This window comes from Hylobates moloch, unplaced genomic scaffold (assembly GCF_009828535.3).
Source record: "Hylobates moloch isolate HMO894 unplaced genomic scaffold, HMol_V3 SCAFFOLD_16, whole genome shotgun sequence".
Taxonomy (NCBI): domain Eukaryota; kingdom Metazoa; phylum Chordata; class Mammalia; order Primates; family Hylobatidae; genus Hylobates; species Hylobates moloch.
The window spans coordinates 18,426,311-18,439,914 of NW_026652291.1; the positions used below are offsets into that span (position 1 = coordinate 18,426,311).

Consider the following 13,604-nt stretch of genomic DNA (forward strand, 5'->3'; position numbering starts at 1 on the left):
TAGAAATAGCAACAGCTGCAGTAGCAGAATACAAATAATATTCCTTAAAAAGAGCATGGTAACGTATTGCCCACCTGGCATATGTTACAAAAAAAGCACTCCATGAGCTCTCTAAGCAGTTAAACTCTGCCTCTTCTGGATAATTAGGCAGTGGTTAATAATGTCTTCCTACTAACATTGTAGCACTTACCACATGAACATTAACATACTTATGTATACACCATAGTTATTTATGCATGTATGAAATTATTCACGTACCATAACTATGTATACACCATAATTATATGTTCCTCATTCTTCTGGAAGGCAGAGATTGAGTTGTCGCCATGTTTGAATTTCCAGAACTTTGAAAAATTTCTAACATCTAGATGACACAAATATTTATTAATGAATGAATGAATTGATATATGGTAGGCTTTCTTATAATCTGTCTTTTGTTTAACACGTATTAAATGCATGCAGAACTTTGAGAGGATAAGTCAATATTCAACGTATTGGATGGAAAATAAATGTATGATGTTGATGTCAGGTGATCCATTTCCATTTTTACAATGGTTTGATAGTGACTTGTTGATCATTGTATATAAAACCAAGAAAATATAAAAATTATCTTAAATATTTCAGAGTGGTGAGATGGGACATTGTTCCACTAGTGGGAGTGTGATATGACTAAAGGATGTTCACGATGCATTATCTTCATTGCTTATTTATTTCTCGGCTGCAAAACCAGGTATTCCCTATGACAGGACCTCAAATTTGCAACTAATATAACTTAACATTGAATTTGGTGATTTGGATTAGAGTTGGTACAATGTCCAACTTTTTAATGGTATTTTCACCTCCTTAAAGCAAGATTTTGGCTATTTGTCTTTATTGCAAATTGATTAACTCATTTATTGTCCTTGTGCCTAGAATACAGCATATTTGAGAATAGCCCATAAATTATTTGAACATATGCTTGTGTTTTAATTCTTGAATATTGATTTACTTTTTATAGAAGCAGGTACAATTTAAGCTGCACTTTGGAGTAATGTAATAAAGCCAAGAAGATGCTACAGAAAACAATTAAGCTTTTTAGTGATTAAAATGTAGCCAATTTGACAACTCCCTATTATCACTGAAGCAATCCGAATTTTCACTTAGAGCTACAGACAGGACACTGCTAGAATGTAAATCCATCATAGTTTAGTTTTATCTCCACAAGCTAGAGATATAGATTTAATTCAGAGAGTTTATACTAAAGTTAAGAATTTAAGAATTAGAAATCTGATATAAATTAAGTATATGTATCTAAAGACTATGATGAAAAGTTTTTTATATGTATATATAAAATATGCAAATATGTAAATCCCTGAGGCAAGTCTCAATCACTTTAGGAGGTGTATTAATCTGTTTTTCACACCGCTACAAAGACATACCTGAGATTGGGTAATTATAAACAACAGAGGTTTAATTGACTCAGAGTTCCACATGGCTGGGGAGGCCTCAGGACACTCACAATCATGGCAAAGGGGAAGCAGGCTCATCTTCATGTGGACAGAGCAGGAGCGAGAGAGAGTGAGGGGAAGGTGCTACACACTTTCCAACAAGCAGATCTCGTGAGAACTCTATCATGAGAACAGCAAAGGGGAAGTCTGCCACCATGATTCAATCCCTTCCCACCAGGACCCTCCTCCAACACTGAAGATTACAACTTTGACATGAGATTTGGGTGAGGACACAGAATCAAACCCCTTCGGGAGGTTTATTTGCAAAACTTAAGGATGTCATGCCTGGGAGACAGGTCTGTGCCTTTCTCCAAGGATGACTTTGAGGGCTTCAGTACATAAAGGAAAAAGGGCAGCTACTGGAAGAAAAGGAAGAAATATTTTTAAAAACATATCAGTAGATGAGAGACAAATGGTTACATCCTGTTGAATCATTCATCAGCCTTTCACTGAATACACAATTTTCATGTGAGAGGTAGGGTAGAGGAAATAGTAACTTTTGCCTTCATCTGGCTGAGATAATCTTCACTTTTACATAAGAAGGTGTAAAAACTAGGGCTGAGGAAACAATCAGACATGTATATGGCTCATGTGAGCAGAGTGATGACTGAATTCTGTCCTTTGTCCTGCACCTGTGAAGATAAGCTAACACTTGACATTGCCAGGGTGAAGTTTAACAGCACTGTTTTAGGGTAAAGATCTTGGGTCCCAGCGAGACTCCGTCTCAAAAAAAAAAAAAAAAAAAAAGATCTTGGGGCCCACAAGGAAATCCTTGTCAGGGAGGTATGTAGCTTTTCATCTTTGTAGCTAGCTATTTTTTAAGGAGGTGTAAGAGAGAAAATACTAAACAGGGGTAAGAAAAGTGGGGAAAGTGGAGATCAAAAGGGAGAAGCAAGGAGAGGAGAAAGGTAAGATTGGAGAGAAGAAGGGCAAGAGGGAAGAGGGAAAAAAGAAAAGGGAGGGATTAGTGAGGGGACAAGAGGCAGTAAAGAAGAGAGTGACGAGGAAGGCAGGAAGGGAGAAAGAGCTATCTATGTAGGTATCTTATTTAGGAATCAAATGGGAAGCAGGTATGTGTAACCCAGTTCCCAGCTTTTTCCCTTTGGCTTAGCGAGTTTGGGGGTCACATGTGAAGGGCATATAAATCTTGAGACCCCCAAACTCACTTTTGTGTGTATATATATGTGTGTGTGTGTGTGTGTGTGTCTGTGTGTGTGTGTGTGTGTGTGTGTGTGTGTATGTTTGGGAAGGAGTTATTCCTATATTAATGGATAATAATTAATTACAAATTACAATCTATACCAACAACTTTAAATGTTTGAAGTAACTATAATGAGTATACTTTATTTTGTACTATAAGTAAAAAACTGTACATTTATTATCTTATTTAAAATATAAAAACACCTCAAGAAATGGGTGCATTTTTGAATTTTGTAAATTAGGTAACTGAGGCTCAGCGAGTTTATGTGACTTACTCAGCAAATGACAGAGAGAGTGCTTAAATATCCTGTTGTCATTTGGGCGCCATGGCTCACACCTGTACTCCCAACACTTTGGAGGTCAACGCTGGAGAACTGCTTGAGCCCAGGAGTTCTACACCAGCCTGGCAACATAGTAAGATTCTGTCTCTACAAAAAATAAAAATAATAAAATTAGCTGGGTATGCTGGTGCACACCTGTAGTCCCAGCTACTGGAGAGTCTGAATGAGGTGGGAGCACCGTTTGAGCCTAGGCAGTGGAGACTGCAGTGAGTTATAACAGCATCACTGCACTGCAGCCTGGGTGACAGAGTAAGACCTTGTCTCAAAAAAATGAGTGAATAAATAAATAAATACCTATTCTGTTGTTTGATTCTTAAGCTTATTTTAATGTTTTGTTTGTTTGCTTTCTTCTTTGATTCCCTTTTGTCCTGTATATTTGGTGGATAATGAAAGTACTGAGACCCATAGATACTGCTTTATATATCTTTCCTTACTTCTTTATCTCATCTCTTCCCATTCTTAAACAAAATAAAGAAGGAGGAGAAATGGGAGAGGAGGACATGAGAAAGGACAGGGGAAAGCAGTCACATTTGCAGATGTGACATTATTCAGTTGAAGTTTATCTGCTTCACTTTTGCCTAATTGTCTCTCCCAGTGATGTTATAGCAACAGAGGTTAAAAATGAATGAAGTAGGAGGAGAAAGAGGAGAAAAAGGGAAAGGAAGTGGAGGAGAATTAAGATCTAAATACAAAGTCAAATACTTAATAACTCAGAATTAATGTCTTTTTTGTATTGTTAAATAATGGTTGTACATACTTTTGGAGCACATGTGATATTTTTATAACTGTTTACCATGTGGGTGCAATTGAGTGCAATGTACAATTGCAAATCAGGGTAATTGGAATAGCCATCATTTTTATTTATTTCTTGATTAGTGTTTTGAGATGTCATTTAGATCTCCAAATAGATGCCACATTATGGACACAAACTGAAGATCTCATAGGAATACAGCAAAGAAAGAAAGAAAGAAAGAAAGAAAGAAAGAAAGAAAGAAAAAAGAAGGAGGAGAAGAGGAGGAGGAAGGAAGAAGGGGGAGAATTTTGTTTAATAAATTGATTTACAAAAGATATAAAGGCTGCTTCCAATGATACACTCTGCTTGGCTGTTTTTTGTTTATTACAATTTTTAAAATACCATAAGCTTCTTAAATGCGGAAAACATTACCCAGCATCCTTAAAGAGCGTATAGTATGCTCACTGAACCTACCGTTGGTGTAGAGTGAATCCTATCTTCTCTGGAAGCCTGCCATCTAGGAAATCCAGGGGCCCGCTGCTTGAGTGATTTGCCTTTCCATCTACTAGACTCAAATTTCAATGCTTACTCTTATTCTGTGAGCAGAAGTTGAGTCTACCCCAACTGCATTTTTGAATAATTTTTCTCTGCACCCACTGAGACAAAACTAGAATGCTGAGCTCCCAAGGTGAAATTATCTGGAAGAATTTCAAGGTGACAATGCTTTCACATTTGAAGGGTAGACTATCTAGAAATATCATAAAGTTTGAGTGAATTCTAGGGGTTGAATCAGGCATCAATATAGGACCAGGGATCTGAGGCTATCATTTCATTTAAAATCAGATGATTATTTCTAAATGCAAATTGGAACAGGTCTATCCAGAAGCTGATTTGGCAGGAGGAAAATAATGTGATCCTGTCTCAAATATTTAAAACTGTGAGGGATGAGAGATGAATTGGACACGGCATAATAATTTTATTTAGGAAAGGTTGCAGAATGTCGAGGCAAGTCTGATCTTGTTAAATTTTCCCTATGTCACTCACCAGCTGATGATTTTCCTCATTAAAATCATCACTGTGATTATGTATCTGTTTTTCCTGAGATTCAAAATTTTGGTCACTTGAACTCTGTAGAGAAGGATATTTAGAAACTTCAGCTATGTATTTTAAGCAACTTGAGATCTTACTCATTTGGTGACTTGAAGGTTTAATCTTATTCTAGTTCTGAATGCTTACAAATATGTTTACTCATATATTTACAATTACGTTTACAAATATCATGCAAGCATTAAACTCATTTAAGACATGTTGTTATTTAAAACCAGGTGATGACGACTTAAAAAACAAACAAACAAAAAGCCAACCTGAAATGTATGGAATCCGCTTTGTGTCAATTCTGATAGCCCATTAACACCGTGTTTGCTCGCCTGCAGAATATCTGGCAAACACTCAAGGGATGGGGTTGCAGGGGGCAGGAACGAGAGAGTTGGTGCCACGCAAAGAAAAAAACATTTATTTGGTGATAGCCTTGGAGGTTTATCTCTAGGACATCCTCAGGGCATATTCTTAGAGAAAAAAAAAAAAAAGCACAACCCAGTACATAACATAGTACATACTGTCTATTCTTCGACGCCTCCAAAAGACATTCACAGTTTGTCATTGTTGGATAGATAGTTTATTCATTCTGACACAGAACACTAGGAATTTTTGGGGGGAGTGGGGGGAAGATGTGAATGTTGATAAAATAATTTAAGTAGAAAAGAAGAGGATCTATTTTCTTTCAGTGGTTTTCATACTTGGTTTTATTATAATATTTTGAGGGCATATTAGGGTTATCTAGAGAAATGGAATAAATATATATTCTTCATGGTGTAAGTTTCAGTCCAAGGGCAAGAGAAGACTGATCAAGCAGGCTGATCGCCAGGCAAGCAGAGAGAGGTAATTCAACCTTCCTCTGCCTTTTTGCTCTGTTCGGGCCATTGCTCCTCGATGGGTTGGATGATGCCCAGCTACACTGGGGAAGGTCATCTGCTTTACTCAGTTCTCCAGTCAAATGCTAACCTCCTCTGGAAACACTCTCACAGACACATCTAGAAATAATGTTTAACCAGATACCTGGGCATCTCCTGGTACAGTCAAATTGACAAACTAAATTAATGATCACAGAGATCTTAGAATGAATTCTCTGACTCTTAATTTTTAATTTGATCTTATATTTCTTCCCAGGAAGTATGAGCAACTCATTAGACATGACAGGGCATCATTAGAAAAGAAGAAACCCTTTAATTACATCTACACTACAGATTCGTAGTTCTTAATTTTTTTTTTAGTGGTAAGTTGCAGGCCAGGCCAGTGTTCTGCATGTGATAACTAAGGTTATAAACATTGCCCATGAAGATGGAAGGTCTAGAAGAAATAGAAAAGTAGTGATCACCCCCATTCTTATCCCATTGAGGAATGCATACGGGCATGCAATTGAATAAGATGCTGCTAAAATTTATTATATTTTTTAGAGTGATTAAATGTTAAACAACAGAATGGTTACTGTTATTAGAAATACATTAATTTAGCCACACGTCACAATTTGTCATAACACAACCCTGTCTTGACACTGCAGCTGGGAATTACTCTTAATTTTTACAAATTCAGGGTCCAACTATATATTCACTGCAGACACAGCCAGTGTGAATAGAAGTTAGGCACCATGGGGTTGGCATACGGTTTCAGAACTACAAGGATTAGGACTTCATGCCTCCCACATGCATAGCCTCTAGTGCTGTACTGGGTATCACTTTGTTCCAGACAGATCTTCAGGGTTATTCTGTACTCCATTAGACAATCCTCAAAGGTGTACCTACTAGCACCAGCTTTCTGAATTTGCAAGTTATTTAAACATTGATAGCCACAGTTTCACATTCTGAAAGTGAGGCACTTGTATCTTCTTGAGAAGGATTCATTAGCCATAAAAGAAATCATCCATGTAAAGTGCTTTGCATAGTCCTCTGCCTGGCTAGCTCTATTAGTGGCCTAGCCATGTTTCAATAAATATTTATACCTGGGCATAATGTAGATGATATGATCAATGAGAAATAATATTAAGGAATTAGACCAGGATTCTGGAAGAGAAATAACTGAAGTGTACTGAGCACCTATTACATGCTAACACTTCTGTTAACTTGCTTGATACATGTCATCAATTTGAGTACTCACTATAACTCTCCCCAAAAAGATTTGCATTTTCCTGTATTATGGAGAAGACACAGAGGAGGTGAGGGAGATGAAATAACAGGCTGAGAAAGGTTGCCGCAGAAGAAGGATTTGAACCCAGATTTGTCCCATTTCAAAGACTGTGCTGTTGTCACACTGCAAATAAATGAAGCAGTTTCAGCCTGACTATTCTGAGGGACTTTCTGGAAATATGCAGATGGACTCCTGTTGGGAACTGAATGTTTCCTCGCAAAATTCATATATTGAAACCCTAACCCCCAACATGATAGTATTAGGAGGTGGAGCCTTTGGTAGGTAATTAGGTCATAAGGGTGGAGCCCTCATGAATGGGGTTATGTCCTTATGAGAAGAGACATGACAGAGATGATTTTTCTCTAGGCCATGTGTGATGATTAATTTTAATTGTCAATTTCACTGGATTAAAGAACGCCTAGAGAACTGGTAAAGCATTATTTCTGGGTGTGTCTTTGAGAGTGTTTTCAAAGGAGACTGGCCTGTTATTTAGTTGAATGGTGGGGAAAGATTCACTTTCAAAGGTGGGCAGGCACCATCCAGTGGGCTGGAGGGTGGAATAGTACAAAAAAGGCAGGGGAAAGGCAATTTCCTCTCTCCCTCCTGGAGCTGTGACACTTTTTTTTTCCCCCTGCCCTGGGACCTCAGAACTCTAGCCTCTGGCCTTTGGGCTCCAGTACTTACATCAGTGGTCCTAGGTTACCAGCGTTTTGGACTTTCACTGAGAATTACACCATCAGCTTCCCTGTTCTGAGGCTTTTGAACTTGGACTGAACCGCACTACTGGAATCCCAGGGCTGCTAGGTTGCAGACAGCCTGTTGTGGGACTTCTCAGCTTCTATATGTGAGCCAATTCCCCTAATAAATCCCCTCTCAAATATCTGTGTATATGGAGAACCCTGACTAATACATCATATGAAGATACAATGAGAAGACAGTTGTCTGGAAACCAGGAAGAGAGCACTTATTAGATACCAGATCTGCTGATGTCTTGATCTTGGACTTCCAGCCTCTGCAACTGTGAGAAATAAATGTCTGTTGCTTAAGTCACCCAGCATTATGTATTCTGATATAGCAGGCCTAACTGACTAAGACAGCTGACCTAAGAAAGGGGTTATTATTATTTTTACACTGTAATCACATTAGTGGAAAATAACAAAAAACTCTCTCATGTCACAGAAGAGGATTTAAATTGCATTCTTAGTGGAATATGGATTTTTAAAACTGCCTAATCTTTGAAAAGAAGGTGCTAAAAAATAAGCTTCCAGTGCACACAGAAATTGCATTAAAGCTGCAAATCAGAATGTTGGTCAATACAGGCACCAGGAGGCCCCCAGCACACCAGAATTGACTTAAAATACTTCGCCAAAATCCACAGGCCATGTTAATGAGGATTCTGAGCACATCACATGGGAGAAGGCAACTTTTAAGTCCTCCCCCATCCCTGAATCTGTAAAGGACCTTGATTAAGTGTGAGCAAAGCAGGGGTATAACTGTTAATGAAATATAAACAAAGCAACTCTTTTTATTCTCTTTTAGGGAGTTATGTTTAGACTGACAAGCTCAAATCCCAACCATGACCCCAGCTCTCCCCTTACTAAAGGCTCAAGAAATGAAAAGATGGCTTTGTTGACACTTCAACTTCTAGCCCCTCCTCGGCAGCTGGTTCAAGAGGGAAATGAGGGATAGTGTGTGCACCTAGTGTAAACACTCTGGTTCCTGTGAATTCCTAGAGCTGAGAGTTAATATATTTCTAACTTCAAAGTAGACTTAGTCACCATATTTCAAATGATCCACATTGCAGTTCCCATAAAAACTCCATCTCGTTAGCTCTTTATCTCCTCTCTCATTACCTTCCTGTAGTATATTTTAACTCCATACATGATTTAAGGAACATTTCTGATCAATACCATTTCTGTGTAGGGAGTTTGTCAAGTGGATTGAGAGTCACATTTATTCACAGAAGTAATTGACGGGGAGTGGAGAGCACCATAGATTTTTCTCTTTCTCATTCCATGTTCTGGGTATTATATAGTATTCAGGTACTGCTCGGTTAGTTTTGATCAAATCACATAAAATCTTCCATGCTAAATTTTAGAATTCAGAAATGTTTTTAATTTTTCATGTGCTTAGAAAAGTTTCTGCAGTTTAACTAGTTTTGTATTTTTGATTTCGTGTTTCTAATTTTTACTGCTTTGTGAATATTAATTAAAATCATTCACTCTTATTACAAACAAAAATTAGAAAAAGGCCAAACACGCTGGGCTAAAGACTAGAAGGCATCCCTTTGTATGTTATGAGAAATTGCTAATTTCCATAAGAAATTTAATTATTTTCTCCAGTCATCTAGAGAGATTAAAACTAGGTGAAGTAAAGTTCATTCAGACAACCTTGTTATTGTGTTAATAATTAGACTTAAACTAACACAAAACAAGGACATAGTTTTTAACTTACTGATGGTGATATTTAATTTTTCTTTTTGAAAGCTATCATATTCAAGATCCAAGTCTAAATACCTTTGTGACAGGAAAAGTAAAGACATGGAATACTGCCACTATGTTCTCCTTAGTTCTTAAAAGGCCACTATAATTCAGAAAGCATCCACTTTATATTCAAGTACAATGCTAATGGCTTATAGTTTCAGAGATTAAGAACGGTTAGGAGAAATATTACTCCAAATTCTCCATTCGTGCGTCAAAGGAGACACGAAAATAAATTTATTCTAAAATAAGCAAACTTGCTTTCATCTTTTCTCCATATGCCTTCATCTTGTAACATTTGCATTAGACTAAAGAACGCTGTGTCACCAAATTGCTTACATGTTAAAACATTAAAATATTCCCTTTGGACTCACAAAAGACTGCAAAGTGCAAAATGCTTATTTATCACTCTTACAATGTAGCATAAAAATTAACATGAAACAACTCGGTGGAGGAGGGGAGACAGGGCTGGGTTTGGGCCTCCCAATTCTCTTTACATCTACTGCCCAATGATGTCATCCAGCTTCATGGCTCTAAACGCCATCTATATGATGACAACTCTCGAATTAATATCTGCAGCCCAGACCTTTCCCTTGAACTCCAGACTCATATTTCCAGCTGCCTACTCGACATCACCACTTGGATAACTAATAGGCATATCAAATTTAAACTGATTTCACCCCTTAAACTTGCTCCTCTCGCAGCTTTTTCCATCTCAGTCAGTGGGAACTCTAGTTCTGCTCAGATCAAAAATCTTCGGAGCTTCTTTTGTTCACTTTCTTCCTTCTCTCACTCCCCACATTCAATTTAGCAGCAAATCCTGATGGCTATATTTGAAGAGTAAATTCAAAACCCATCAACATCTCACCACCTCCACTGCTAATACCTTGGTCCACACCTCCATCATCACCTCTGTGCATTACTGCAAAACCATCTTACCTGTGTGCTGGGATTCCATGCTTGCCCCCAGGGTCTATTCCCAACAAAAGAGCTAATGTGTTTCTCTTAAATCGGGTCAGTCAAAACTTCCTAATGGCTTCCCCATATAATCTAGAGAAAACAAGAAAGTTCTTTTAGCAGTCTGCAAGGCTCCATACAGTTGAATCTCTTCCAGCTCTCTCCTTTTCAACCACGCTGGCTTCTCTGTTGCCCTTGTACATGCTAAATGCAAACTAAAGAAGTACCTTTCAGCTCATCACCTGGCAAAGAGTAGGTGACTAGTGAATGTTTTTTGAGTGAATGAATGAAGAATCTAAGAGATGTCAGAAAAGTGTTTAGAATATTTTAGTTATTCCTAGGCTACTTATGTGCTGTTGATTGATAATCATTACTTTGGATATCTCTGATATTATACAGATAGAATTTTTTTTTTTTTTTTTTGAGAGGGAGTCTCGCTTTGTCACCCAGGCTGAGGTGCAGTGGCATGATCTCGGCTCACTGCAACCTCTGCCTTCTGGGTTCAAGTGATTCTCCTGCCTCAGCCTCCCAAGTAGCTGGCATTACAGACGTGTACCACCACGCTCGGCTAATTTTTGTATTTTTAGTAGAGACGGGGTCTCGTCATGTTGGCCAGGCTGGTCTCCAATGCCTGACCTCAAGTAATCTGCTTGCCTCAGTCTCCCAAAGTGTTGGAATTACAGGTGTGAGCCCCGCCCAGATACAATTTCATGATACTTTCAATCAATATTTATAGTGACTACCATGCACCCAGGATTTATATGTACTAGCCTGCAGGAATACAAAGTTATATTTTATATGCTTTGAACAGGAAATAGTAATCTTATATCTGCCTTCTATTTGTTCCTTCTTCATGCATGATACATAAATTAAGTGCTTGCTATGTAACTGATTATGAACCTAGCACCAACTTGTGTAGAGTAGAGGTGGATATCAGAAGCTCATGGTTTTTTTAGGGTACTAAAGCTTGATTTGTTTGTTCTTCAATTTGACATAATTACCAACATTTAAAACTGGGAGTTAGAGGTGGGAGAGTGTTGTACAAAGACAAATATTTCCATTTTCTCTTGGAAAATCAGCAGGCCTGGCAATCTTGGGCATGCCTTAACAAGTATTCTGTTGTATATGATTGGCAAAAGGGGCTTGCAACAGTAGAGGAAAGAAACATTATAAAATAGCAATTTTTCATTGGAATAGCCTCTTTTTTTTAATTTTAGAAAGCTTCACATAATGTGTTTCGTGGTATACCAAAGACATTTTGGGGGGATAAATGGTGTTATCTCCAATTTTACAGCTGAAGGAGCTAGTCCGAATGAATTTAACCATTTGTTTTAATGACTCAGCTTGCATTTTCCTTCTTCTCTTTCTCCCTCTCCTCCTCCTTCTTTGTAATGTTATATTTACTGAGTGTTTACTATGGGCCAAACACTATCTCAAGTTTCTTTGATATGTAGATGCACTTAATATTCCCAATAACTCTGAGAAAGACACTATTATTATTCTCATTTTCTGATTTAAAAAAAATGAGTGACTGGTAAGAGTGCTGACTTGCCCAAGGTTTCAAAGTCAGTGGTGACATAGCCAGAATTTAAATTCAGACAGTCATGTACAGAACCCGAGCTTTAACGTCTACAGTATAATGCCATGGTCAACCAGGAGTAAAGTCTAGGATTGCCCAACTCCAAAGATATCATACTTTCACTCACTATTAACTGTGGAGGGCATAGAGTCACTTCGTGAGCCAAATGTGGATTCCCATGAACACTAGGGGAGAAAAAAGGCTCATGAGGCCATGGAGAAAAACCTAGTATCTTTCCCCAGCCCCTGAATCTACATGGGGCCTTTCTATCCAGGCCTTCATCATGTCTTGCCCATGCAGTCTGCACTGGGAGGGTAGTCTAGTAAAGATAAAATGAAGTATCTGTTTATGGAAACTCATTCAATTAGAATGCATTCTTTTTTTCACTTTTGAATGCCTAGCGCCTACAACTATGCCAGGTAACCTATAGGTATCCGCTTATAGAATGATTTCTGCACTGTCTTGTGAATTGACTTGTTTTTCAAAAACTTTCCCAAATTTCTTGGTTTGACCAAATCAAATGCCATTAAAAGTAAACACAAAAGAATAAGTGAGCATCATAGTCAAAGTAAAGATAAAATTAGTGTTCACTGACAATGGCTTCTCATACCTCTATGAAGGAATGATATGCTTCCAGTTGATTCCTCCCTTGAAAGGGATGACTCTGGTAATAACTGCATCTTTCAGATCACTGCTTAGCTCCAGTGAACCTTCATTTCTGGTAATTTGCCTTGCTCTTATGGAGAAAGTGAACAGGGTCTAACTGCGTGTCAGTACTGCTTAGCTCCAGTGAACCTTCATTTCTGGTAGTTTGCCTTGCTTTCATGGAGAAAGCGAACAGGGTCTAACTGGGTGTCAGTGCATCATTTTTGCAAGCAAGGTAGGCAACATTGAAAGTGCTTTCTAAGAAAGAACGCTTCTTTGCCTCTTCCTAGCCTCTGGTGGTTCCCAACAATTTTTGGTGTTCCTTGGCTTATAGATGGATCACTCCAGTCTCTGCCTTTATCTTTATATGGCCTTCTTCTCTGTGTGTCTCTGTATCTGAATCTCTTTTCCCTGGTCTTACAAAAACACCAGTGATTGGATTTAGGGCCCACCCTAACCCAGTGTGATCTCATCTTAACTAATTGCATCTGCAAAGACCATGTTTCCAAATAATGTCTTTTTTTTTTTTTTTTTTTTTGAGGCTGTGGGTAGACATGAATTTGGGAAGAACACTATTCAGCCTATTACAGATGGGCAGTAGGAAAGGGAACACTCTTAAGCCTGAAATGGAGATTAGGTATACGTACCTTTAGTGTGGAGTCTTAATTTATCTGGCTAGGAGTTAGGATACTGTTTGCCGTAAGCTGTGGTTTCAGAGGCTGAAATTATATCTAGTGTCCTTGTTTTTCTCTCCCATTTTGTTTTTGAGTTTTCCTAAAGCCTCCTTAAATGGGACCTGAGGTTTGCAGTTCTTTAGCTATAATTCTATGTTCTGTAGAACTAACTGAGGTGGTTGTTAAGTATTAAGGGTGGGGCAGAATTCTTTAGTTCTGTGATCAGGTTTCAATCTTTCAGTGAGTCTGAGTTGGGTAATTTCCTTCC

General features: G+C 38.2%; 1 long non-coding RNA gene across 4 annotated transcripts in view; it reads right to left on the bottom strand.

The window, feature by feature from the left end:
• LOC131381576 (uncharacterized) overlaps positions 1-13,471 on the bottom strand; it is a 164,247-nt gene extending 150,776 nt beyond the window's left edge. For all 4 annotated transcript variants that reach the window (XR_009210409.1, XR_009210407.1, XR_009210410.1 and 1 more), the window contains exons 1-2: positions 13,310-13,471; positions 10,421-10,531 (exon numbers count right to left, since the gene is read on the bottom strand). This is a non-coding gene — a long non-coding RNA (uncharacterized LOC131381576). The remainder of the gene's footprint in view (positions 1-10,420; positions 10,532-13,309) is intronic.
• Between the last annotated feature and the right edge of the window lie 133 nt (positions 13,472-13,604).